We start from the raw sequence: 5,560 nt of genomic DNA, 5'->3' as shown, positions 1-5,560 counted from the left end.
GGCTTAAGGACCTGCGTCGCTAGTTCGGAAGAACATCGATTAAAATTTTCAGAGGTGCGGTTTCACGCACCATCATAGCCAGTTGGATCGCCAACCTCCGAAGGGAGATAGCGGCCTAAGAAGAAGAAGATGCTTCCAAAACCAAAGCAGGAACAAGGTAGGGATAATTAGGCTGAAAAATAAATACTCCCATGAGCATCCTCCAGGCAGAAATCTACTCTATTGCAAGATGCATACAATTTATCGAAAACAGAAAATAGTCATTTTATCCGATAGACAAGTTGCACTAAAAACGATCAACTCGGTGACCATCCATTCGAAGTTCGTCAAAGAATGCCTAGTCCTTCTACTCTGGGTACCCGCTCACCAAGAGATAGAAGGCAATGAAAAACCAAACGATCTAGCTAGAAAATGAGCGAAAACTCCACTAACTGGACCAGAACCGTTCTGCTTTCCAAGTGGAAACCAACTTAAAAAGAAACTCAAGAACCTGGAAAAAATCCCCCAACGGCCTAAGACACCCAATTTACCAAAAAAACAAAATTTCCGAAAACTTACAACCGAGAAAAATCAAAGAGTTTTCTTGTGAAACAACGGCGAATGCAGATTCTGTGGAGAAAATGAGGAAACACTAGAACACCTGAGTGCGCCGAGACGACAACAGTTCGTGCCGTGAAATTTGGTACGGCTGATGGAGAACTGGCGTCTGTGGAGCCGTCTCAGATACTGGCTTTTGTCAAAGCCTTGAGATTGTATGATGATGTCGTTATAACGTTATAACACAAGAAATTGGAACACACGATAGGTCTGTAAGGTTGTTTTCAAGTATGATAAGTTGGATCGTGTGAAAACCGCTTTAGGCTGAAATATATAAAATACCTCTAAAAGCCTAAAAGACTCATGGCTTGATTGGTTATCTTTCTCTATTTGTTTCCCTCTTTTGCCTTTATTCCCCATCCATCTACTCTTATCCTTCTCAAGTCCTCTTCAAAATACTTTTTCCATCCTCCTTCCCTTTCCACCTATTTCACGTTTAATTATCATACTAGGAATTCTTGCTTCAGCCATTCTTTCAATGTGTCCCAGCCATCTCAGTCTTTGGGCTCTTGCTACTCCCATTATACTCGGTGCCCGATATAGTTGCTTTAATTTTTCATTTGTTCTTCTGCTCCATATATGTTGTCTATTTTCTTTCCTCCAAAAATCTTCCTTAGTATTTTTCGTTCCCAAATCTCTAGCTTCGAACTTTCCGTAGCATTGATGAACGTCCACGATTCATATGCATACAGCACTATTGGTCGTATCATTGTTTGGTATATTCTGATTTTTAAACTTCTAGAGATGTTCTTATTCTTAATAATTTTCTGTAGTATTAGGCTGAAGTACTCTAGGGAAATAATAGATGAGTTTGGAGTTCCGTCCAAATTCTTTCAACGATACCATAGAGTAATGAGATTAGAAATGCAAAAAATAGAGCTGATAGGGATCACCTGATCGACAGAAGAATTGTCGGAAGTCGCGTCTGAACCGCGCCACCAACGTCGCGCCGCGTGCAAAAAGTGAGAATCCCCGGCCGAAAGGTGCATAAATTAGACGGCGCTTTGCATATGGCGCAGCGGCGACGTCTAGCGGGGGCGAGCCAGCGCGGCCCCGAAATTGCTTTCTTGGCAAAGCCCATGCGTAACAAGATTTTTTAATTAGTGTCAGCCCTCGGAGACAGTGGCCTCTCGGCAGTCGAGAAAAGTTGCAAAAACTGTATTGTGTAGCTGTACCTAACATTCGTTGCTAAGCGCCGCGCGGGCCAGCGCGGGGCGAAGGGACCAGGAAAAACGAGAGATGGTTGAAGGAGGAGGAAGAGGAGGAGAGGCAAGGAGATTAATTAAAGAAAGGGGATGCTAAAACACCAGCCGAATGCTCGAAATAAGACGTAGATATATTGTATAAAAGAAGGATTTATAATGTAAGGAATGGAATTTATTTTTGATGGGTGCCGGATTATAATAATTGTTTTCGGCGGGCGACTGTTCCCCGCCTTCGTGGAAATGCGAACGGTATTTGCGTACGATAAAAGGCATTTTTCTTTTGGTACCGGCTGTGCCGCACATTCCCACAAATTAAATGTTTTACATATTCAAGATTTTTTCCTTTAATTCTAAAAATTCAGAATTCTATAGTTTGAAATCTGCAAATGAATTTTCAAAAAGCAGGAAATAAATCAAATTACATTAAAGTTGATACCTTTGCTGATATATCTATGCCAAATATTTACCTCAAAAGATGTTTATACCAATACCTGCTATGATATCACACAGTATCAAACACTAATATATCGGGAGCAGATAAACAATACTTGGGTACAAGAAGTTAGTGCGAGGAAAAACATTCCATCATCTGTATAGTCATATGTCACAAAAAAAAGACCAATCCTTCAAATCCCAGTGAATGTTTAGAAAAATTGAACAATTTAGGCAAAGAAAATAAAATCGTCCTACTCTGGGTGCCAGCTCACCAAGGGATAGAAGGAAATGAAACAACAAATGATCTAGCTAGTAAAAGATCGAACACTCCACTAACTGGACCAGAAACGTTCTGATTCCCAAGTAAAAACTAACTAAAAGCGGGAGAACTTGGAAGACTCCATCCGTAACATGGAATGGGAATCCTCCATCAGTAAGTTCCTCAGGACTTACGACCGAGAAAAATCAAAGATGTTCCTTGATTTGTGTAAGAACAATCTTCGGATTACCAGGGTTTTTAACAGGACACTGTCTCCTCAATGAACACCTCAGTAAATTTAAGCTAAGCAAAAGGGCGAATGTAGATTCTGTTGAGAGAATGGGGAAACACCAGAACACCTCATCACTTAGTGCACCGAGACGACAACCATTCGTACCATAAACTTTGGTACAACTGATATCGGAGATGGAGAACTACCCTCTGTAAAACTGTCTCAGATACGGGCTTTTGTAAAAAGCTCTGAGGCTGTATAATGAGTTATAACTCAAGAAACCCTTCCAGATCTATTGTGTCCCCCACAATAGATCTGGAAGGTTCGCGGTGATTAAACCCCTCCCACATTCTACATTCTACATGGTCACATGTGCAATGATTAGATACTGTTTTTAATAATACATGTCGGACACAAAACTATAAGTATAGATCAGTTTTATACGCTTGCGGGATTTTCGCCAAACAAGTTACTACAGAAGTCCCTGGTTCTGTCAGGAGAATAGTTTATGTCTAGAATAGTTTCGCGTATACAACCAAACTCACTAGAAACCATATGAAATGTTTACTGAGTTACTATTATATCATTTGTCAACATGGGTAGCAATATAGAAAAGTTGAATAAGAAAAAGATGGCGTTTAAATAAACATTTTTTTTTTAAATCCCAGTTACAAAAAAAGCCAATATCGGCTATTTAAACAGTAATGATTATAACATTTATAACTTGAATATAATTGAATGTGTAAAGCTTGTCGCGCACTTAGCCAAACTGAAACGAAACGATCAGAACGGACAAAGCGCTCCTTGCTTGATTTGTATGCTTTTATTTCGGCCAGATTGTTTTCTGTACAACATACAACATAAATTAGGATTGATTGACATATTCAATTATTTTTGGTCACTTCCTGCTTCACCGGAAATTACTACAAACTTTGATTTTTAAATAGTACCCTCGGTATTATTTTTACTTTATTCGGTAGAAAATGACACACTTTTGACATTTTCGCATATGGTTTATTTGAAATAGTAGCATACGGTTCATAACGATAATGACTCGAAATACGAAGTGTGTGGTACCAAATTATTCGTAAAAAAATGCTTTTTTCCAAATATGCTAATGAAAAATACGATTTGAGCACTTTTTAACCGGCCAGAACAAGACATAAAAAACATTAAACGATCAAATCTATTTTTCCAAAAATTTTTTTTGTGTTTTTAGCAAAGCCATGGCTCTCTAAATTTAAATCTAAAATATCATTTTGTTTTAAGTGAGAATTTCAAAAATTGACATGTGATATGTCAATCTATTCAGAATGTCATTTTCAATCGAATAAAGTAAAAATATACCGAGGGTGCCATTTAAAAATCAAAAGTTGTAGTCATTTCCGGTGAAACAGGAAGTGACCAAAAACAATTCAATACGTCAATCAATCCTAATTTATGTCATATACTAACATACCAAATCTTGTTTTTTTATCTGAAAAAAATAAAAATGTTATAGGGATGAGCCACTTTTGAGACGTACCCGGTATATGAAAACAAATAATAATATTAGGTTGTACAAGCTAGCTTTAAATTACGAGTATATCAAGAAATATCAATATATTATATTATATAATACGACCCTGTAATATAATCCATTACGAATCAAAACCCGAGCTAATTGATCAAAGTATTAACCTCTAATTAAAACGTATCATTCGTTCGTTTAATCAAGTGGCCGCGGTATTCGATCGCCATTATTACCGCCGACGACGGGACAGCAGAAGAATGCGTGCATTATATTAAATTACGAGTGAAACGTCGCGATCTAAACAATCTCATGAGTGTATCTATGAGGCGATCTGCCGCGCGGCGGCGCTCAAACAAAGGTTCCGCCAACCTTTGTCTCATACCACACCGAATCATCAATTATGATTACTTGATGTGTGGTCGGCAATCGGACTATTTTTTTCTCTATACATATCGCTATATCTACAACAAAGAGAATGACTATCTGTATAGTTGTAAAAAAAAGTATTGTTTTCCAGTTGCCAATGAAAGATATGAAATAGGAATAAATTACATTAGGTAATGGCCTTGTTTATATATTTTTAAGGGTAATGGTTATGTTCCTTCATTGGTTGATAAAATAATTAGATGCGTCAAATTATGTTTCAATACCATAGATATCTTTGAGATTAGAGGTGGGATTCTGTAAGCTCGTAACATGAAAGTTCTTGCTAGTGACTCACTATTCTTATGATATTTTTAGGAAATTTCTCGAAATTTATTCTAAAACAATCATGGCCCGAACGCAATGTTCGGTCAGACTCGGCAAGGCAGATATTAAAAGATCTTGCTGTAGTGGTGAAAAAATCTTATAAAATTTCATCAAAATCGGTCAAGCCGTTTCGGTGGAGTATGGTAACAAAAAATTAAAAATAGTGTGTGCACTACGTGCGCATATTTGAAGTGAAACGTCTACTAACAGCTATTAAATTGAAGGATTTGAAGGACATGATTGAAAAAGTGACATATACTTAATGCTGTTTTAATATAAATACCCATACAGGATCAAACCATCGGCACAGTTTTAGTACAAGACTGGTTCAGTGTTGTAAAGATCTGGGTCAATTATGCATACCAGTCTTGGCCCAGCTTTGGGAATAACCTGGAATGATAATATCGTGCCAGGCTTGGTTGTCAAAATTGGGCCAAGCTAGATCACCAATGCTGGGCCATGCTTGATTACCAGAGTTGGTCCAAACTTAATCACCAACACTAGGTCAATTTTGATCCCCAAGGCTAGGCTAAGTTTGATCACCAATACTGGGCCATATTTGTATACTA

The sequence above is a fragment of the Sitophilus oryzae genome, unplaced genomic scaffold (assembly GCF_002938485.1).
Source record: "Sitophilus oryzae breed Bouriz unplaced genomic scaffold, Soryzae_2.0 scaffold_490_pilon_pilon, whole genome shotgun sequence".
Taxonomy (NCBI): Eukaryota; Metazoa; Arthropoda; class Insecta; order Coleoptera; family Curculionidae; genus Sitophilus; species Sitophilus oryzae.
This window is presented reverse-complemented; position numbering follows the sequence as displayed.